Source organism: Python bivittatus, unplaced genomic scaffold, assembly GCF_059951505.1.
Source record: "Python bivittatus isolate LINGU-HERP-01145 unplaced genomic scaffold, Pbiv_v1 ctg000690_np1212, whole genome shotgun sequence".
Taxonomy (NCBI): Eukaryota; Metazoa; Chordata; class Lepidosauria; order Squamata; family Pythonidae; genus Python; species Python bivittatus.
The window spans coordinates 12,488,312-12,511,730 of NW_028277096.1; the positions used below are offsets into that span (position 1 = coordinate 12,488,312).

A 23,419-nucleotide genomic window follows, 5' to 3' on the forward strand; every position below is an offset into this window, starting at 1 on the left:
GGAGTGTCTCCTCAGCACAAATGATCAGGGTTGGGGGGAGTTTATTTTTTTAATGCATTTATATCCCATCACTCTCAATCTGACTCTGAGTTGTAGTTCTAACCTAGCGGTGGGATTCACAGCTCAACGAGCTGTGATGTCTTGGACTTCTTTGAGCGAATGCGTGTTCTGGATGCTTCAGCCTAGATCCCTGCACGAAGCAGAGGGTTGGACTGGACAATTTAATGGACTCTGATTCTGGGTGAAGATCTGCTTCTTCTTTTTCACCAGCCACGGATGACATACTCCCATGCTGAGTCAGACTTGTGGTCTACGGAGCCCCGGGGGACTGTCAACTGCTTGACTGCCAACAGCTCTGCAGAGATCCATCCTTTTTTCTCCTCCAACATCCTTGAAGGAAAGGGATCCTTTTCAGTTATTCGGCGGATTGGAAAGATAACCAATAAACGAATAAAGGAAAAAAAGGAAACCCTCTGGAGATGCTGAGAAGGGTGAAACCTTGAATCTTCTGCCTGCAAAGCGAGTCCCCCGCTGCCTCTTGCCCGCCCCCCACGCAACCCACCCGCTCTCCTTGCCTCGCTTAGTGGCCCACCTCTTCCCGGAGGATTAGAGCGAGAAAGATACAGTAACCCTCTGGAGAAAGAGACCTCCCCCCGCAACTTCCTCCAGTTCGCTCTCCCGAAGGCTTCCTCCCTCGGCCAGATCCTCACTCTTCCCCCGCGGGTCCGCTCCTCCGCGGGAAGCTCTTGCGCGCCGGCGGAGAGCGCGCGGCGGCGGCCGCCCCGGCGAACTCCCGTCCCTCTCCCGTTCGCTTCTCCCCTCGCCAGCCTGCCCGCCTGCCCGCCCGCCTGCCTGCCTGCCCGCCGCCTGCCTCTTAATCCTGTATGTAAATGACAGCCAATGGAGGCGGCTCTTGAGCTGGGCTGGGATTAGAGCCGGGGCGAATGGCTTGCAATCTTACTGGGATTACAGAACAAAGAGGCTCCCTCCCCCTTCGCCTTGTCTGCAGCCCCCGGGAGCAGGGGCTGTCTGCATGGGGGGCCTCTGCCTGGCCCAGGACCCCCTCCCTCTTGCGTCCCTCCCTCCCTCCCGGAGGCAGCCCGGGCGAGAATTGCCCCCCTCGCCAATCTCCCATCCTCCTCTTCCTCCTCCTCCTCCTCCTCTCTCGCTCGCGCTCCTTCCTTCCTCCTTCCTCCTCGTCTTTACAGATTAATTCAACCCTGCAATCCGGGCGGGAGGAGCTGGGAGAGGCTGATCCCTGCGGTAAGAAAAACTTTTCACCCCCTCCCCGGTCCCCCCATTCCTAACCTTCCAAAGTAATCTTCTATTATTATTATTATTATTATTATTATTATTATTATTATTATTATTATTATTATTATTATTATGGTCGACGTCGGCTGTTTCGCATTTGCCCCTTTCATTTCTCCGGCTCTCCTTGATTTGTGCGACCGCTTGGCGAGCGTTTTGGAAGGGGGAGAGGCTGGAACGGGGTTATTTTCAATGAAAGAAGTTATGGGGTGGGGAGAGGCCTGGGGGGGGGTGGAATCTGCTCCCCAGGAGATGACTCGGGATCGAAGCCGGTCATTTCCTCCTCTCGGATCACCGTAGTGGATTTATCTCTAAACGTACCGGTGTCTCTGACTTGTCATTTTCTTCGGCGATATTTTGTTGGTGTGGCTGTGTGTCCGCGGGGGGCGGGAGAAGTGGGGGCGGAGGGCTGGTTTCCAGGCTGAGTTGCACAAATCGTTGCTTGCGGTAGATGCTGGGGAGGTTTGGGAAGGTGCCCCCCCCCCGTTTTCTGCTGCAGTTTGGGAATGAGGTCAAAGTGAGAAAGCCAGGAGGGTGGAAAGTGAGTTGATAACTGGATTTCCCCTTCCTTTACCTTCTCCATGATGCCTTTAAACCACTTTTTGGTTCTCCCACTTCAGCACACCTAGCCCCGGCTTGTGTTTCGCCTCCCCTCAACCTGAACATGGCTGGTTCTCTGGCAAAGCTTGGGGCGACCCATTGATTTGATTTCTCCCTCTTTTTTTGACGGTGCATGTATTTTCCTTTTTTGAACTTCAGGAAGCATCAGCTCCAAGCAGCACTGACATTTCCTGCACACGTAATGAATGCACGGGTAGAATATCATTTTTACTCATGTTGATGCCCTGTCACATTTGTTTATAATTATGCTTGCTCTGTTTTAACATGCCAGGCGCCTTCAAATTGTGCCTGAAGTGTAAAAGGAAGACGGATGCTCTCTTCCACATGCTTGGCATTTCTGCTCTAATCTGAATTACCAGATAATTTAAACATGTGCTCAAATGTTCTAAAACGAGGTGCCTAGATTATCTCCCAATGACATCTTACTTTTAAAGTGAAAACCCTTCCTGCTTGTAGGGCCTGTTTGTGGTTAGATCTGCGGTTGGGGAAAAAATGATCCACACGTGCTCAGAGGCTCTGCCCTGTACAGTTTGGAGAGTTCAGCCTTGTTTCTATACTGGACGCAACATCAAAGAAAGCTGGTTGATTTGTTTGTGTGTGTGTGCATCGCATGAAGAAAGATTTCTTTCTTTTTCAGTATTTAGTCTTCGTTCTACATTCAGTATGAAGTGCTGTATCGGTGGACGTGGAACTCTGTAGGAAAGGTGCTTCCTAAACAGCATTTTTGGTATGATAGATGTGATTATTTTCTGTTAGACACTAATAGCTGCTGTTTTTGTATAGGTATCAAAAACACAGATGTACAGACAGACACGGCCATGAGTAGTCAGTGGTGCAAATGAACCTTACACACACACATAATTTGCATCACTGTGTTATCCATGGCTATAGCTAAATCAACCAGAAACAAAACACTCCAAACAGATTTATCCACGAGCAAGCAAAGGCTGCAGGAGAAAGGTTGGGGTTGGTGGGGGGGGGAGAGGGAAGGAGGGAGAGGAACGCAACACACAGTCTTATTTAAAAATAGAAACAAGTGTTTAACTGGTGAGACACTCCCTTTTTTTTTCTTACCAGCAAAACCACTAACCAGACCCAGAGAGAAATGCCACCAGTATCTTTTGCCCTTCTGAAAGGAAATTACTAGTAGGGGAGGAGGCGGGGGGTGTTTCCGATCCCTCTGCAGCAGGGATTGGAAACACCACCTTGGCACAGCCTGGATCCCCACTGAAAAATGAAATTTGACAGGGCCAGCACGGCATTTGGTCATGGAAGATGATGGATGGGTGCATCCTGTTGGACCCTCTTTGCAACGATACGTTGCATGTGCTGGCGCATTCTCCATTCAGCTTAACCTGTGAATGGAAGTTTTATAGGCTTCTCACCTATCAAGTTTATATCAGATGATCAGTCCACCCAGGAGGTTGCTGGGCCCAAGAAGATTTTGAGCAGCAAGGTCAAAGGATCTGCATTTCTGTGTCTTTCACAGGAGGCTGTTTCTTTTCCTGGCAGATAATGAAATACACTTGATCTTGGGGATCAAGTGTTACAGATTATTTTGTGACCATGAGTGAGATATTCTCAGAGGGAGTCTTCCTCTGTAAAATGGGCCCATTGGTGTTTTATTTACAGAACCATTACCTCTCCTTACCATTTAGGAGAGCCTCAATAGGTGCAGTTTTTGGACTGGTTGTATTCTATTTTTAAAAAGTGAATAGGTCATGGAAGAGGTTCTTTGATTAATTTTTTGGAAGAAGCCAAGAACAGTCAGCTTTGAGTTATATGTGCAAACAGTCTGACTAGGCAGCTTCCTCTGTTTGAAATTGAGGGGAATTTGTAGCGTGATTTATGGATTCATAAAAAACCTCGTTCTCTTATAAACTGAGCACTGTTAAAAATAAAGGCTTGAGTCATGATACTGTTGAGAGATCAGAAAGCACTGTGAAAGTATAAATGTTTTGTATAAGTTACAGTTAGTAGATTATGATATAATGCAGCTATAAGTTCAATAGGAAAGTACTCTGGGAGGTCAGTCTGTATCCATTTTACAGGTGGGGTGACTGAGGCAATGTATTATGTTAATTGCTCCATGTGGTAAAGCTACTTCCTTCAAGTTCACTACAACAGCAACCAGTGGCACTCTGATATACAAATCAGTGGGACAAATACGGGTTACCTGATCGGCTAAACTGTTGCAGCATCATAGAATGCTGAGAGACATTTTAATTGCTCAAGGTGAGCACGTCAGTTGTAGAAAGTTGACAATGCTAATGCTGTGAGAGACCAAGAAGGTGATTTACCAGGGTGTGAAATTCTTACCTTGTCACCAATGGTCCAGGAGGCTGGTAGGATCACTGAGGCTGTGCTTTATTGTTTAGTGATGAAGCAACACCTATGGTCTGCAGAATAGAAATAGAGGCCAGCTGGGAAGCTCTATTGTAGGGTAGTAGCACGCCGAGAAAGAAGCAGCTGAGGACTTGGGAGAGGAACCATGTGGGCTGAGACAGAAAACACTGTCTTTAGTGGCACAAAGTCAGAAATTCAAGAAGTGCAGATTTATGGGTGTACAATATGCAGGAAGATGTTACCTAACCGGGTAATGAAACGTCTGCAAGAAAACCACCAAGCTCAGAGAACCCCAAGGATTCCACAACCCTTGTCATTCTGTTAAGCTGTGCATTTTCTATGCTGTATTTTCCCTAATTCTACTAATAACTGGGGCTCTGGAACGCCCATTCACCAAAGGGCTCCTGAGTGATCTGCCACTATGGTCTGGAATTTCTCTCATCTGCTTGGCCATGAGAACAAGGTGCAAATTTGTGTACCCAACAGAGCTGTGCATGGGCAACTCAACAAGTACACAGGGCCATGGCTATAGGGCAAAATGCAACATATTTTGATTAGACAGATCAGAGACTCCAAGAGTCTCTGCTTATTGTTACATCTTCTCTGGTCCCTAATCAATTAGTATCTCTAGTTTTGCATTTCACAAATGCTCTGCTTTTATCTTGTTCGGTTCTTCATAAACAGTGTATTGTTATAGACCAGTGGAGCCCAATCTGGGACTGCATATAGTTTCTAAAAGTCTCGGGATGGTTCCTACGATCCTTCCAAACATCACCAGTGGTATTAAATTTAATCCCTAATAACTTGTTAAATCACATTTAGGGTTTCTGATTCTCCCTCTTTTTTAAAAACCTGGATCCTTATTTCTGAGTGTAGCCCCTTATAAATTACTCAAAGGTAAAGTATGGCCCTCAACCAAACAAGTAGTATCTTTCTGACCTTGATTATAGCTGTCCTTCTTTCATTGCCTTCTCCAGAGATTCTCTAGAAATTAAATCAGTGCATTTTACTAACTCTAGCACACAGGTTCCTAAGAGCTCTGCCAAGAACAGCAACCTAGGGTCCACCTCCAATAAGTGCCTAATTAGATGGTAGAACAACCTGAATCTGACTTGGGCTCTGAGTCTGATTTGGAAAGGCTAGTATAATTCATCAGCCTGGTAATGTTGGCAGTCAGCCCCATCCGCAATGTCATTGCCTACCCGGGCTCCAGCGGATTGGGAGCTCTTGGCCTACGGCTACTGGAGGCACCCAAGTCTTCAGTTCTGCTCTCAGACTTTTTGGACACCATTGTGTATGTTTCTTGTGAGGACCAGGACAGGAGAGGTGCAGGTCAACGCCTGTGCATGAATGTTCAAGTCCAATGCAGTACACAGGCTACCATTTTGGATCCTGTGACTACGAAAGTATATTTTGAGTTGGTTGAGAATTTTCTTAGGGGAATCCATATTTTTGGATTGGTGAAGATGGATGATTGCAGGTAAGAGGAATTTGGCATAAAGTAGTGGGAGAAGAGCCAGTCTTTTGAAACTGGGGTCCCAGTTATGGGATCTGTCATTGGATACAGTGTTCAAGGCCTTCTCTCTTTTACTTATCTTCTGGCTTCCAGCCAATTTTACGCTTGAAAGCCAATTAAGGGTAAGGGATTGCATTTGTTTTAGTGTTTTCACTAAAATCACCCCTTTTTTGTTTTAATTCTTTGGGTATTTCTGGACTCCTCCTCCTCCTCCTCGTCTCTGAACATTACTGTCATTGCTGGGTTGGTAGTGTTTAATAGATTTACTGACTGTTTTTAAAAGCCTTATAGCAGGATATAACTTAGAAAATATGTAATGAGACCTGAGAGATAGGCAGATGGATGGACAGGCAAATAGATAAACAAAAGAAGATCAAGTACAATACACAAAAATTAGTGGAATTCCTATCCATACTGCAGGTAGCCATATCCAGACTTAAGTTTTGTAAGTGTAATAGACACATTCCCAGTTGGAAACCCTGGACATTACAGCCCAGTTGTGGGAACCTTCTTTTAACGTATATAAGAAAGAACTAATAAGACATTACTAAATATACATCTTTACATGTGATAATATGAAGAGTATTTTATTAGAATATCCTGCAATGAATTAATATATTTACACACTACATTTCTAACCACAGTACTCCTGCAATTTGTGACTAGTAGATTAACTTAGTTTTAACTAAGTTTCATTAAAATGAATGGGAAGTTGGTCATAATGGGTAATTGGCTGCATGCGTATGGCATGCTTAACCTGATTACTGAATTAATCTGAAGTAATTTTAGGATTTGCACAATAACTGAACTCTAAACTGAGCAAGTGGTCTGAGTTGTCCCAACATGCTAAGAAACATAAAAAACCAACTGAGGTTAAAAAAACCAGTGTTATTCCAGCTTGGCATCTTGTGTCAATACATCTACTAGGTCTTTCTCTCTTCTGCTTAAGCATATTGGGTGAACACTCTTCTCATCTCACTATTTTCTGTTGTGTTTCTCATGAGTAACTTGGTCTGAATGCTGACCCTGGTGAAACAGAAATAGTGCACCTGAGATGCAGCCCTGTTAGATTAACGCGACATTTTGTATTTACAGTCCATCTCTCCCAAAACCATGTTAGGGAAAACATGTAGAGCAGGGCTTCTAGAATTCTTTCCAACTTCTTTACCAGCAGTGGCCATAGGAGGCTTCTAAATTTTCTTCTGTGGGACAAAGTGACGTGTAGCATCAGTGTCTCTGTATCTGCTGTTCCCAGGGTCACATGGGATGGGCTGCATATTGTCCACTCTGGTCATGTGGCTGGAAGGGAGGCAGGCTTACAATGGAGCAACCAGCAGCATTCTGAGTCCTTCCCTTCCTTACGGGGTTACCTTGGAGGAATTTTTCAGGAATTTTTCCTCCACAGCCTCCAAGTCTGATCCAGTCCGTTTTCAACCGTGATCTGTCTTTTGCTGGTGTCTCCTTTCACAACATAAATGTTCCCATTCTGTTGAGTTTTCACAGAGTTACTCTGCTCACAGGCAGGCAGCTGGACAGAGTCCTGAGCCCTTTTATGTAATTTCTTTCCAACGGCATTTCTTATTAATCAAAAAAGACCATTACACATGAATGCTAAATAAGAAGTTGTTCCTTGAAATACAGAATAGGTAAGAAATCTAACTTAACCCCTAAATGTATCCTCTCCCTAATGGTGGTTATATGTGGGTAAAACATGGTACATGAAGGGGAGGAAAATATTCAGGAAGGAATCTGATGTCTAAATCAAACTTTCTATAGATATACATAGCTTTCTAGATCTCTTTAGTATAGCATATACCCTTGGGGGCATTCTCCAAAGATGGATTCTTATAATTTAAAATGGCATCATACTCAGCAGGTAAAAAGACACAGTGAGCATTGACTCCTGATTAATCACAGGTGGAAAAATTAGGAAATAGTATGGAAGTGGGGAATGGAATAGAGTATAGGGATAGGAACACACCATCTGAGTATATTTTGCTCAGTGACCACTTTTAGTTGGTTAAGACCTTTAGTCCAATTATGATTAAAATATAAATCAGCCTTCCCTGGCCTGGTTGGTTAAGACCTTTAGTCCAATTATGATTAAAATATAAATCAGCCTTCCCTGGCCTGGTGCCTTCCAGGTATTTGAGAATGGCATCTCCCGATTCCCAGACAGTGATGGTTAGGAATTCTACGAGTTGTAAGACATCTGGATAGCAGCAAATTGGGGTAAGTTGAATCAAACTAATGCTAAAATAGTAGTGATAGCAAATGGATTTTTGCAACCCACAGTCTAGAATGGTAATAATGCTTCATGGGATTTACAAAGTAGGCTGGTGAGAGCTTTGAAGACTCCTTTTCAGATTCCAAAGAGTGATGAAAGATCAAATCCTGCAATGCCATAGGAATGATTTAAAGGTCAAGATTGTGCAGAGCAAAAAGAAGGAATATTAAGTTGGACTAGGGATAAACTACAGGTAGTCCTCGACTTATGACCGGTCATTTAACGACCATTCAAAATTACAGTGGCCTCGGAAAGGGTGCTTTATGGCCTGTAAAGCACTTCCAGCCATTGTAAAACATCGCGCAGCCCACCCCCCGCAGTCACATGACCACATTTTGGGCACTTGGCAACTGGCTCACTGGGGAAGTCAATGGGGAAGCCAGCAGGGAAGGTTGCAAGCGGAGGGGATGGAAGGAAGCTGAAATCCTTCTGTGGGCTGCAGGAACAGAGCTCAAATCAGGATTTGAGCTCTGTTTCTGCAGCCAGCCAAAGGGTTTCCCCTCCTCTCCATGCACGGAGGGGAAATCCTGAAGTTTTAAGTTTTAAGTCCTCAAATCCCAAAGGTTTCAGCTCCGTTCCTACAGCCCCACAAAGGATTGGGCATCTCGCTTAATGACTGCTTTGCTCAATGATCGAGATTCTGGTCCCAATTGCAGTTGTTAAGTGAGGACTACCTCTTTTGTTTAATATTTCTGGTAACTCCTAATGGACTTTTTGCTGAGCTAGGATTGAAAAGGTGATGATTTCTGGATTGTATAGATAAAAGTTAGGCTATAGGGAGAAGAGTTTTTTAATCTGTAACTTTAAAAGAGGGTGAAAAGTTGGTATATTAGTTTATGCTCAGTGTATTGAAGGTTCTTCTTTATTATTGTCTCTGTTGCCTTTTTCGTTTCTTTTCTACTTTTTTCTTTTTTCTGCATCTTCTGAACTTGTATTTTTCCTTTTTCTTCTAGTTTAGTTCATATTTTTTTACTATGTTTATTGAAAACTTCAATAAAATTTTAACAAAAAAAAATAGAATGGTAATAATGTTCCATTAAACAGGACTGCAACTGTCTCTGGCTTGATAAAATTTGATTAGTGTAAGCTGATAGGAGGCCTGATGTTCTCTCCAGCCTCTAGAAACTAAATCTCAGAGGGTGGGGAAGCATGAATGAGCCTTGCCTTGAACAGTGGCTGTCATTAAGTTGCACATGTCAAACGCTATGCTCTGGAGCTGTGGCTGAAGTCTCTTGATAACGCTACCTAGGAGAATTAAATCTTTTTTATGAATATAACTTTAGCCAGAGAGAACACTGTGTTGGGTTTCAGTCAGTGGAAAACAGCTGACTGTTGATTAACTGACCGGGGAAGGCAGGAGATACAGTAAATCTTCAGTTGCCTTTTGCCCTGGGTGAATGCTGTACAGGTTGTGACTTTTGTTGTATTTTATATTTTGAAAGGAGTTGATATCCTGCCCTTCCTCTCAACCCCAGTGTGGGCCAAGTCAGCTTAGAGTGCCATTAAAACAACGTACAACCCCAAACAATTAAGATGAAGGAAAGGGTAAGCCAAAAAACTGATACTTACAGTAAATCAGAGAAGGAAGGAGACCAAACTAGATGAAACTAAATCAAGGAATAAGGAAGACTTGACCAGAGGAGGAGATGCATTTATCGAGAGTCTTATTCCTTTTCCTTTGGAAGGATTTACCCCAAACACAAGTCAATACTATTTCATAGAATCCTAGGGTCGGAAGGGACCTTGGAGGTCTTCTAGTCCAACCCCCTGCCCAAGGCAGGAGTCCTCATGCCATCTTGGGCAAATGGTTGTCCAATCTTTTCTTGAATACCAGCGATGGAGCACCCACAATGCCAGGAGGCAAGCTGTTCCCCTGCTTAATTAATTTGCTTATTTATTTGTTTATTTCTGCTCTGCCTTGGAAATCTTCCTGAACGTCTTACATTCCAAATGAAATAAAGCATGACTACTATAAAATGCAACCCCAAAATCAGATAAAAATTAAAAGGGTACAGCTACCTTATAGGACCAGTGGGAAAAAAACAGCAACAAACTATGGCCGGCAGCAGATACAGTGATTAAAATGTCTTAGGGCAGTGATGGCGAACCTTTTGGGCTCGGCCGTCAAAAATTCGGAAATTGCCTGATTGGACTCTGCTGGCGTCTCACCCCCCCCAAATAAAAGTGAAACAATTCTTTACATATTCATTTATTTTTAAAAAATACAGTCCAATCACGTGGGGCGCTACATATTATATAAAGAAATATCAAATAATTACAAAAATGAAATACGAGAAAAACAAACACAGTTTCTTTGGTAACTCAAACCGGGAGAAGAGTTGTTGGGTGTGGGTGAACGCTGGCGTGTTGCCTAAAACATGGCATGTCGCCTTTGACATGCGTGTCATAGGTTTGCCATCATTGTCTTAGGGAATCGAATCGTGGTCCAAATGATCTTTTCAAAAGCAGGAAGAAGGGGGGCCCTGTTGAACTATTTTTACTAGTCTCCTGATGGAAAGACGTGGCTGGGATCTTCTTGGGTGCATCGATATGCGCTATCTTTAAAAAAAAACAGCTCACCTCTGGCTTGATTATATTAGGACTGCCTTCACCAAGGCCTTCCCCCCTGATAGATTTGTTTTATTTCTTTGTTTATTAAATGTATAAGGCCACCTGACTCCATTCTGACTCCAGGCAACATCCAGTGGTAACCCCCATTATTACTTGGGCCAGGGCAGACAGGAATGGTCATCCAGGATATCTGCAGGGCAACAGTTTGTTGAAGTCCTGGGTATACTGGTTGGTTTGGTCCCTGATCATTTAATTTAGGGTTATTACTATTGTTGTTGTTGGTTGCACAGTCGGCCAGATGTTTAGACTGGATTTGGCATTTTTATCCACCTATCAAGTCCTTCCCAAGGACCTGGGATAGGCAGATGTTCCAAGACTTGGGATAGGCAGCTGTTGTTGTTGCTATTATTATTATTATTATTATTATTATTATTATTATTATTATTATTATTATTATTATATATTTATCCCACCTTTTTTATGTATAACTCAAGGTTAACTGTTTCAATGAGGTTTTGAGTTCAAACAACTACTATTGTTCTCTTTTTTGTTTTATTGATTTTATTGTAATTTCTTTGATTGTTAAAAGCCCCCCAGAGTTGTTGAGAGTTGGGCGACATACAAGTTTAATTCATCGTCATCATCATCGTCACCATCACCATCATCATCATTGTCCAACAGGAGCATCTCTATGTTTCAAAATAAATTTTAATTTATTCATTTGTGCAGGGCTGATTCCTTCTTCTGAGGAAATGGGGAATGTTTTTGTTGATATTGGGGCCATAGTTCCCTTCGGGGAATCCGTTAGGGGCCGCATAGCAGGTGGGACTTCAGCAAGCAGTGGGGGGTGGCACCAAAAGTAAAGGCTTGTGGTTGTTGTGGGGGAAGTAGTTGGGAGGGGGGTTCATGTTCTTTCTGACATCTTTGTTTCCTCTTTCCGAAAGTTGCTCTCTCTCCTGCACAGCAAGGAAGGGATTGTCAGCTCTTAGAGAAGTCTGGCGTGCCCCCGTTGCTCCCCTCTGCCTAGACCTTTGAGCCTATATGTGTGGGCCCTGCCCATCAATTGGAAAATCCAGCCTGGTGTTTAACTTTTCAGATCCTATGCTTAGTGAATAGGCTATAAATATTTTAAATGTAACAGTGAATAAATATAAATATATAATTCTCCACAACTTGGTGGCCTCCAGAGGTGTTGAGACTGTATCTCCCATATCTTCTATACTTTTTTTTTTTTAGCTCAGTGAGAGTTTCAGCCCCTACAAAACCGGAGGACACCATGTTGGGGAAAACCGAAGAAGTTAAAAAGATTCAGAGCAAGGTTGTCTGTTTTTATTTTTAATAAGAACTTTATTATACTATATTAAGAATACAATTAAAAACAAAAAAGAGAATACAGTAAAGATAGAAAATAGAACTAAAAGAAAAAAGACAAAAACTAAAATAGTGAAGATAGAACGGAAAGCGACTTCCGACTATCTCCCATACAGATATAAATACAAATAAAAAAAATTAATCTCTTACCACTAGTTAATCCAAATTCACATTATTTCTGTCAACACAAACCACTTAATTATTAAAACCCACAATCAACACATTCGTTCCCCCCCCCCAGAAGCATGTAATCTAAGAAGGGTTGCCATAAGAAGACAAATTTAAAAAACAATATTATCTTTTATTAATACTATTAATTTGGCCATTTAAACCAAGTCCATTAGATAATCCATTCTTCTGCTGAAGGTATTTGTGGGACCTTCCATCTTTCTTGGCCTGTTCATCTTCCAGATTCATCTATAACAACATCAGCAAGGTTGTCTGTTGAAGTGAGAGATAAAATCTATTTTGTTGTGCTCGGCCTCTGGTGTTTCATAGGCATGTAATGTTCTTGGGACAGTAGTTATTTATTTGTTTATTAGGTGGGTTGCTTTGTTAGTTGTATATCCTCTTTATTGTTCAGGAGCTCAAATTGGCACTCCCTTTTCCTAACTTCCCCCACAACAACAAGCCTTTAAGGTAGGTTAGGGTGAGAAAGAGAGTGTCTAGCCAAAAGTCACCTGGTGAGGTTCCATGGCTGAGGGTAGACTTGAACCTAGGTCTCCCTGGTGCCAGTCCAACTCCTTAACCACTATGCCACAGAGGATGACATTGGGAGACTTTGGGTGCTCAACAGTGCAACCATAAAATAAAATCCAGGCAGTGATTTGTGATTGCCTTTGTCCAGAATGCTTTTTTTGACTTGATCTGGGATTTTTTGGAAGAACAAAGACAAATTATGATGGAACTATAACAATAAGGGAAGTTTTGGAAGCTATTAAAAGGAGTAAACCAGGAAAGGTGCCTAGATCTGATGGACTATCGAATTTGTATTATAAGTACTTTGAGGATGAACTTTTACAACCTTTACAAAATATGACGAATTCTATTCTACAGGGAGGAAAGATGCCAGAGAGTTGGAAAGAGGCCAACATAGCATAAATACTTAAGAGGGACAGGATTTGACTTCAGCAAGGAACTACAGACTCATATCATTATTGAATAATGATTATAAGTTGTTTACAATGATTTTAGCTGAAACATTGAAAATAATGTTGCAAGAATTTATTCATGAAGATCAATGTGGGTTTTTACCTAAAAGACAGCTGAAGGACAATGTTAGAAATGTGTTGGACATTTTGGAATATTTGGAGCAACATAATGAAAAGCAAGCCGCATTGATCTTTTTAGATGCAGAAAAGGCTTTTGACAATTTGAACTGGACTTTTTTGTTTACCGTTTTGGAAGATATGAATTTTGGAGAAAACTTTAAAAAATGGATAAGATCAATTTATCTTTTATAGACAGTATAACTAATTCTTAATGGAGATCTAACCAAACCGTGTGAGATACAAAAAGGAATAAGACAAGGCTGCCCATTGACTCCTCTCTGTTTATTCTAGTTCTTGAAATACTGAATAAAGACATAAGACAGGATGAGAGGATTGTAAGCATAAATGTTAAAAAAGAGATTTACAAGTTAAGAGCTTTTGCAGATGATTTTGTGTTGATTTTGGAAGATTCTTTGAAGGGGATTGAAATATTAATGGGTAAATTAAGAGAATCTGGTGCATTAGCAGGTTTTAAGATTAATAAACAGAAGACAAAGATGTTAACAAAAATATGAAAATACAAGATCAAACAGAACTGATGAATAAAATGGGTTTTAAGATTGAGAAGAAAGTAAAACATTTGGGTATCCCTATGACAAATATGAATTGTATGTTATTTCCAAAAAATTATGTTAAGACATGGAATTAAGTTTAAAAAGGTATATTAAGATGGGACAAAGTACAATTGTCATTATTGGGGAGAATCTCTGTGATTAAAACGAATGTTTCACCTAGAATGTTATTTTTGTTTCAGACGATACCTGTTTTGATAACTGATGCACCATCTAAATTTGTATGGCAGGAGAAAAAAACATAAGTTAAATATAAGGTATTGTAAGATGCAAAGGAAAGAGGAGGATTGGATCTACTCGATTTGAAATTATACTTTGCTCCTTGCTGTTTAGTTTGGATGAAGAGTGGGTGTTGCTGAGAAATTGAAGGCTGTTGGAGTTAGAAGTACAGAATCTGAGATTTGGGTGGCATGGAGATTCAAACTCATGAAACTCACTGGGTTCATTGGGCCAGTCAGGGTCTCTTAACCCAATGGGATTGTTTTAAGATTAAACAAAGGATAATGGAGAACATATCTTGGAGGAGATATGGTTAAAAGTGAAGGAGATCCATATGTATGTATGTGTGTATAGATAGATATTTTTTTCTCTGTCACTCTTTTATTCACATCTTGCAAGAAATTGTGGGGAGGCTGGGAAAGGTATGAAAGGGAGAATGGACAATCAAGAGATCGCAATTGAGTCAGTTGGCAGCTTATCTCATAAATAACAGCTTAGCACAAGTGGAAAGAAATCTTGGAAGACTCTTTCAAATCATTCAAAGAGACTCCTCCTTAATTAACTCACAATAAATGAGGGTGGGAAATTCCTGTTACAGATTCCAAGATTTTTTGTTTATCCCAGACTAGCATTTAAAATTTCTCACTGAAACCTGGTAGGTCTTGCTTCCTTGATCTTGGCTGACTTTGTGGGGCTTGGCATATCTCTATCTTGGCCTTTAAGAGACCTGCAGAAATTGTACTCTTTTTATAATCCCCCCAAGCCAGCAGGATAGGCCAGGTGTTGAGAGGGACTGTAGCCCAATTACATGAAGCCAGTTTTAAGGCCGTGTGGAGATTTGGACTTAGTTTTCCTTACAAGGCTACACTTTCACCAAGTACTTTTAGCCTTTGTATGGTCAGAGGCAGTTGGAAGAAACCTTGGTTTGAAACCCTGAGCTGTGGCTGCCAGTCAATGGCAGCATTCATATGATACCTTTAACCTGGTTTACTGAATTAACACATTTTGGGGGTTCACTGAATACGGTGAACCATAAACTCACCAAATGGATTAGGTTTGTAGAACACATTAAGCCCCAAAGAAACAGCCCATTGTCCAAGCTTAGTATATTATGCAGATGGCTGGCTATGGTATGATATGCAAACAGGGTTAATGTCAGCCCCTCAAGGTAGACCAGGTCAGGAAAGAAACATCTCACAAACTACTGGAACTCTACTTTATTGTTATAGGGTATAATACAGAATTTTGAAAGCTTCATAGAGATTCTTTCTCTTTCCTCTTATACAGTGTTTCTCAACCTTGGCGACGTTAAGATGTGTGGACTTCAACTCGCAGAACTCCCCAGCCAGCCTGGCTGGCTGGGGAGTTCTGCGAGTTGAAGTCCACACATCTTAAAATTGCCAGGGTTGAGAAACACTGCTCTTATACTAAAGAGAATCAAGGCAGGGCAATTTTGAGTTTTTTCTTCACCCTCTCTTGTCGATCTGGGCTAAGCTTATGCTTATATAAAGGCTGTTGAATCTCTTCCTCAAGTCCATCTCTCTACTCCTCTATAATTAAGGAGGTTGTTTACAAATCAAATTGCTTTCAGCATTTTTCATCGTTCTCTTACTGTGCATCCTCTTCTAGCAATGTTTCTTACTAAAGTTTGAATATGTAGGCATTGTTGATTGACAGGGGCAAAGTACCTTAATTAATGATTTTCATTCAATTATTCCACAGTCCTAATTTCTTTTTGTGGGGAAGCTTGTTCTGTAATGGAGACCCATTCCTCCCTACAAAGCTAACATTTGATGATCCCCCTTCTGCCCCCTCCCAAATGCTGCTGTTCACATGATCTTTGGCAAGTCAGCAGAAGAGTCAAAAGTTTAGGGCAGGCTTCCCCAACATACTGTTGTCTGGAAAAGTTTGATTACCATCCCCATCATCTCCAATTATCAGGGTTAACTAACGGCCAGGCTTGCTGGAGATGACCGAAGTTGTAGTCCAGCTCATTTGGAGAGCATCAAGTTGGAGATGGCAACATAAAACACTGAGAAGCTGTTTTATACTTGGCTACAAGTCTGTTCTAGGGTTTGCCATGTGTCCTTTACAGAGGATACTTCTCTTTTTGAATGGTGGTCTTGTCCAGTTTAAATTCAGAAAGTCGTAAGAAAGAAGGGCTGAGTGTGGAGAGAAGATGCCTCCTGACATTTAGAGAGAAAGGACTCTGCAGGATCAGAGGCTTTGTCAAAATGATGAAAACAGGGTTGTACCACTGCAGTGAGAGCCACTTTGTTGTAGTGGTTAAGGTGTCAGGCTAGAAACCGGGAGACTGTGAGTTCTAGTCCCACCTGAGGCACAAAGCCAGCTGGATGACCTTGGCCCGGTCACTCTCTTTCAGCCCTAGGAAGAAGAATGGTAAACCACTTCCAAAAAACCTTGCCAAGAAAACTACAGGAACTTGTCCAGGCAGTCGCCCAGAGTCAACACTGACTTGAAGGCGCGCACACACACACACACACACTACTGCAGTACAAGCTCTGCTCTTTTTGCATGTACATGTGATAGGATGATGTCTGCACTAAAGAGGTAGAACTTGCCTTGTGATGGTGCAATGCTATTTTTGTCATTTAACTATACTGTGGGTGCCTCTGCACCCGTACAGTTTCATTGGTCCTTGTAATGGGCTGTGAGAATAACCTTGGGAGACAGGAGGAAGAGTCGCAGCCTAGACAACGGTCTGATAAGAGAAATCTGAGTGCAAAGCAGGAATGGGGGTGGAGAAAGCATCTCAGAACTCAGTCCCTAATTCTCTGGAACGTAAAGCAGTGGATGAAGGAAGTGCTTTCAGACTTGCAAGATTCTGTTACTGTAACCTTACAATAAAGGTAGTATTACTACTCATGGTTCGGTTTCCTCATCTGGCTGATATTCCTATTCCTACTATGGTGAAATGTATCACTTTTCTCTTTAAGTTGCAGCAATGCTTTCTAAATTTGCAGGTGTATAACTCAATTAGCGGCCCAGAGTCACCCTCTGGGGGAGATGGGCGGCATACAAATTTAACAGGTAGGTAGGTAGGTAGGTAGATGATAGATTGGTCCACTTTTTATGCAGAAAGATTCTCATTGTTTTGGATATTGCCTTTCCACTTTTTTTGGAAAACATGAAAGCAATCATCCTAGATCTCTTTTCCTTCCCCTTCAGGCCTTTTCCCTGGGAATCTTAACCTGTTGGTAGTTTATGGGTGTGGTGAAGGTATAAATTGCTTTGTTAAAATGTAAATCATTTTGTTGTACAGGTTGGACAAATGTTATGATGGCGCAAAATTGAAAGTTTATTGAAACAGCCACAGAGAGGGAATGTGTTAAAATGGATTTCATTCATTATGGCAGAATTAATGCAGCTCCTTTTCGGTACAGTTATGATTAGTCATCACACATTATGAAACTGAACTGGTGAACTAGAACTGGCTTCCTAAATACAAAATTATACATTAGTACTAATTGCTTCAGAATATACTGCTTTCAACTGTTACTGTTTTTTTAAAAAAATGTTTAATGTATCACAATAGAAGTGAACAACTGAAGGTGAAGGTAATTCTAATTTTTTCCCCATTAGTAAGGAAGATGGGTGATTGTGTTTGATGTTTCTTTTCTCTTATGAAAAATCAAATAGAGCAATACATTACAACTCTGTTTCTCTGTTTGGTTGGTTATCTGGCACTGAGCAAATATTTTCAGGCCTAGGTTTGAGCTGCGTGGAGTAGAGGTTTGTTGAAAAAGGAACAGTAACAATTGCTCAGAATGTATGCATCCATGAGGATTAGGAGCTTATTGAAAAAGGAACAGTTTAAATGTCTAGGATGCCATATTGTATGCCTCATATCAGATGATTTTGTACTCCTGCAGCGTTTGCTTAGTATTTATGGAGCTCTCATTCATGCCCCATCTGTGGGTCCAACAGATGGAAGATTGGGTTGTGTGGTTGTTTTTCCCCATCAAATCAGTGGATGGGGTAGAGGAAAGGGATTGGTGTGTGATGGCATTGCAGAAGAAGGTTTCTTCAGATTATTTCCCCCAGGTATTTCCCCCAAAGCTGCTATTAGAGACGCTATTTAGAAAAAGAGAGAGAGAAAAGATTCAGAATAGAACTTCGATGGAAGCAGATTTAAAGGGAAAATGTTAGAATTTGCTGCTTCATTTTATTATGCCAATTGAATGAGAAGGGCATGTCCATATTTAACGTTCTCTTCTCTCAAAACCACAAAAAATTGGGGAATACAATTATAGAAGGTTTATATTATTACTGTCTAGGGTAGTGGTCAGCAAGATGGTGCTACAAGGATGACACTCCCAATTATTGTTATTCATTTCTTTTAAAATAAAAATAGTCCATGAGGTAGTCGTATCTTGTAAGATACCTGTGTTTTCACATGAGAGGGCATGAAATTTGGACGGTTTGTATTTAGTCGTAAGGCCTTTTTAAGCATTTCTTCCTCTTTCTGTTTCTGCTTATTTTTGTGCATGCATGCGGCACTGTGCAAAATTGTACGAGACTGCTTGCTGTCTGAAAAGGTGTAGGCTTTAGGATTTTTTTTAACCTAAAGATTACAGATTTTATGAAAAGCAGTTGTGGACGTGATGAAAAGGGTGGCTATGTCCCCACTGCCCTAGAACTAAAAAAGAGAGAGAGAGAGAAACGCATCACCAGAAAGGAAGCTATATTAAAGTTTGCATGGATTAATTTAAACATCTTGATGCAATCAAATAAATTGTTTGATATACTTTTAGAAGGAAATGTTGTTGTTGGGAAGAACTGCATGCCAGCTACCGGTGGGTTAACTGTGGACAGGCAGCTCCGAGGCCTTTTTCTTGGACTACCTTATTTTTCAACCACGTTGGGCAGCCCTTTAAACAGAGGGCACCTTCAAATGGAGGACCAGCTTTGATAAATGGGAAACACCTGGTTCTCTGTGAGCATGACTACTTTGTCTTGCTTTCTCTGTCCATGTTAAGGTCTGACTGGGCTCACAAATTAATATGAGAGTGTGTAATGGTATGTGGGAATGACCTTAGGAGACAGGGCAGAAAGACACAGCCCAGGGAACGGTCAGATAAAAGGTAGCTGAGCCTGCAGTAGGAAAGTGGATGGGGTAAGAGACTCTGAAGGGGCCCTCCCTAGTTTCTTGGGCTGTAAAGTGGATGTGGGGAGAGAAGTACTTTCAGACTTGCAATATTCTGTTAATGTAGCTTTACAATAAAGTAGAATTGGCTCGTCTGGTCGTGTTTCCTGTCTGGTCTACCTCATAAGGCTGACAGAGTTGGAAGGGGTTGCTCAGGACATTAAATCCAACTGCCAGCACAGTGTAGGAATTCACATTAAATTATCCTTGGCAGATGGCTGTCTAGGCTCCACTTGCATGCATCCAGGAAAAAGTTTTCTTTCTTTCTTTCTTTCTTTCTTTCTTTCTTTCTTTCTTTCTTTCTTTCTTTCTTTCTTTCTTTCTTTCTTTCTTTCTTTCTTTCTTTCAAGTATAGAGGAAATGTATATGTTATGGCTAAAAATAGCACTGTCATTCATACTGAAGAATCTTGATGAGAGGGTTTACCATAGAGCAGTGTTTCTTAAAGTGTGGTCTTAGGACCCCTGGGGATTTCCCAAGATCCTCTCAGGGGTCTGTGAAATCAAAATTATTTGCCAGCTTATGTTGAAAAATAATACAATATTAAATAACACAAATAATAATGTAATAAATAATACAGTGTTAAGAATCCATCAAGCAATTGTGAAAAGTGGTAGCAGCAGTGAATGCATCCATTTTAATTTTTAATATGGTAAAAATTGATAAATATAACCATACAACCAAAATCTCTTTTGGGGTCCTCCATAGTTTTTAAAAGTGAGAAGGGGTCCTGAGAGAAAAAAGTCGAAGAAATACTGCCATAGAGGAAAGGTGTATGTGTGTGTATACAGGTAGTCCTTGACTTACGATCACAATTGGGACTGGAACTTCTATTGCTAAGCAATGCAGTTGTTAAGTGAATTGCACTCAATTTTATGACCTTTTTTGCCATAGTTGTTAAGCGAATCACAGCAGCCGTTAAGTGAATCACGCAGTCGTTAAGTGAATCCAGCTTCCTCTATTGACTTTGCTTGTTGGAAGCTCCCTGGGAAGGTTCCAAATGGCGATCATGTGACCCCAGGGACACTGCAACCATCGTAAATACATGCCAGTTGCCAAGTGCCCGAATTTTGGTCACATGACCGTGGGGGCGCTGCTATGGTTGTAAATGTGAGGACCAGTCGTAAGTTGCTTTTTTCAGCACTGTTGTAACTTTGAACAGTCATTAAACGAATGGTTATAAGTCGAGGACTAAAATGGTTGTAAGTCGAGGACTACATACACACATATGTACATATACATGCATATATAATGTAACTATATATATAATTGTCTAACTGTGATAAAATAATGTAAGATTTGAACAAAAATATGAACTGGCATTTATCATCTTTTTGCAGAGGCTGCCATGGATGTATTTAACATCAATGGGAAACTAGCATTTTTCATGGTTGCCCTTGGACTTGAGGCTGGTTGTGAACGTCTTACAATCTGGAGTGGGGATGGAGAGCAGGGTTATGCCATAGCTTTTAATCTAGACCTTCTGCTTTGGTGTTTCTACAACACTTGTTTTAACAGTTAGATTGAATTTTAAATGGAATGTTAGGCCTCATAAGTACCTGCAGCCACAAAATAGGAGTGGTCAACATATAGGATTTTCAAGAAAATGCATGCTATGATTTGTTTGGCTTTGGTTTACTGCGCTGTGTGCTTATTCAACAAGTCACGGTCAAATAAACTACAGTATGAATTAATGTAATATGTCAACCAAGTCTGTCCAAGCGCATGTTTGTTTTTCCTTTTTTTTTTTTTGGTCTCTGCTGTCTACTGCAGCACTCCCTGACTGGTTTTTATTGTAGTAGTATTAATTGTATTTATTATTTTCATATGTTTTATACAGGCCAGGTTTCTTGTTTTAACATTTGAGAGGCTCGGCCAAACATTTTTGAAACCCTGTAGAAATGATGCCGCCAAAGCTAAGGATGTTGCGGCAAGAACAGGGTGTAGGTGACCTTTAGCAAGGCATGAAACATTTATTAAAACTATTAGAATGAGTGTTAGATTGTATTGATTAAGGAGAATAGAGCATGGGGTGTACTGCTGATGCAGAGAGGGTTGCACCAAACTGTGGCATGAATGGGAGAAAAGATCAAATCTTCCAGTAGGCATCTTCTACTTGGTATCTAAATGGAATTTCAGACTGCACTTCACAGAATTCCTCATTTCTGACAAATTCTTGGAATAATCTTTGTTGTTAATATTTATACTACTTCCTAGCAAACTATCTGAAAATAGATTACAAAATAAAATACATCATATACAAGTAAAACCTCAGTTTAATGGACCATTCAGGAGAAAGCCATGTCCATTAAATCCAAGTGTCCACTAAATCCAAATGCTCCTTCATATTAATTGACACCATTTAATTAATTATGTAATTGATGTAAAATGGCATAATTTGCAGTAGAGCCTCAACTTAAGAGACAAAGCTTAATTTAATTGACCTTACTGAATTAAATTTAAAACACTATATAAACACACTGAAAGGAGAGGGAAAGCAAGAATGAACATATGAAAAGTATTGGTCAAACATTTTTGAAAGCATTGATAATATTGTCCGGGTAGTCCTCGCTTACTGACTGCAGGTGGGACCAGCAACTGTCGCTAAGTGACGTCATCATAAAGTGAAATGATGGTTCCAGAGTTACAACATCAGTTCTGCTATGGTCATTAAGCAAATCACTGCAGGTTGTTAAACAAGGATGTCATGTAACCATGGCTTGTGACTTCCTGCTGGCTTCCCCTTTGCCTTTGCTTCTTGGAAGCCAGCTGTGAAGGTCATAAATGCTGATATATGACTGCTGAACACTGTCACAATTGTAAATGCACGCCACTTGCAAAGCGCCTGAATCACAATCATGTGACCACAGGGATGCTGTGATGGCCACAAGTCTGAGGACTGGTCACAAACCTACTTTTTCAGCAGTGGCGTAACTTCACAATGATCACTGAATGAGGCAGTTAGTAGTGTTGGTTTTTTATAAGTCAAAAATCAACATGTGTGCTCTTTTTTGTAAAGAAACTAGTTAATTAAACAGAAGCAGATTTTTTTCTGTCTGGATTGTCACAAATGTTAGCTTTAAAAGGTGATGCTTTATGTAAATGAGTGAGTGATTTGTTGCACCATTTTTTCCTCTGGCTTCTCTTGTGATACCCTCACAAGATATCTTCAGAGGAATGACCCTTTGAACTAGTGAGAAGGAACCTGAGCAACCACATTCGTGTCCTCTTTGCGAACTTTCCAGCAGCATGTGGTCAACGAACGCTAGGCTAAGTAAACTGACTGAACCAGAGTTTAAAAAACTATATTGCCATGCCCACATAATATTATGAGCTCTCCCAAAGAAACCAAAGTGACCTAGTTCACACAGCATGCTAACCCATCCAATTTCATTTACCTGGTTCAGCGTCCTTTCTTTTCTTGTTTTTGGGGCAGCGCTGCTATCTGCAATCATTACTTTTCTTCTTGTACAGAGATCAAGCAATGCATCCTAGATCTAGACCTACAGAGGGACAGGAACAGAATTTCTCATATTGTAGCATTGGAACAAGCTTGTATCTGTCCCTAAATCTAACCAAGCCAGTTTGGTATAGTAGTTAAGGCACCAGGCCAGAAATTGGGAAACTGTGAGTTCTAGTCCCACCTTAGGCACAAACCCAGCTGGGTGACCTTGGGCCAGTCATTCTCTCTCAGCCCTAGGAAGAAGAAGGCAATGACAAGGCACTTCCAAAGAAAAAACCTTGCCAAGAAAACTGCAGGGACTAGTCCAGACAGTCACCAGGATTCAACATTGACTTGAAGGCATCTATCTATCTATCTATCTATCTATCTATCTATCTATCTATCTATCTATCTATCTATCTATCTATCTATCTATCTATCCATCTATCCATCCATCCATCCATCCATCCATCCATCCATCCATCCATCCATCCATCCGCCCATCCATCCGCCCATCCATCCGCCCATCCATCCGCCCGTCCATCCATCCTCCCATCCATCCATCCATCCGCCCATCCATCCATCCATCCGCCCATCCATCCGCCCATCCATCCGCCCATCCATCCATCCATCCATCCATCCATCCATCCATCCATCCATCCATCCATCCATCATTTATCTCTGCAGTATTTTCACCAGAAGAGCTTTTTTACTCTAAAAAGACT

The 23,419-nt window shown here is 41.2% G+C and overlaps 1 protein-coding gene across 2 annotated transcripts in view; it reads left to right on the forward strand.

Annotated features, from left to right (window-relative positions):
• Positions 1-956: 956 nt before the first annotated feature.
• The window catches only part of GTF2IRD1 (GTF2I repeat domain containing 1), a 136,650-nt gene continuing 114,187 nt past the window's right edge, over positions 957-23,419 (forward strand). For both annotated transcript variants that reach the window (XM_088152580.1, XM_088152581.1), the window contains exon 1: positions 957-1,263. The gene's annotated coding sequence lies outside the window, so the exon portion shown is untranslated. The remainder of the gene's footprint in view (positions 1,264-23,419) is intronic.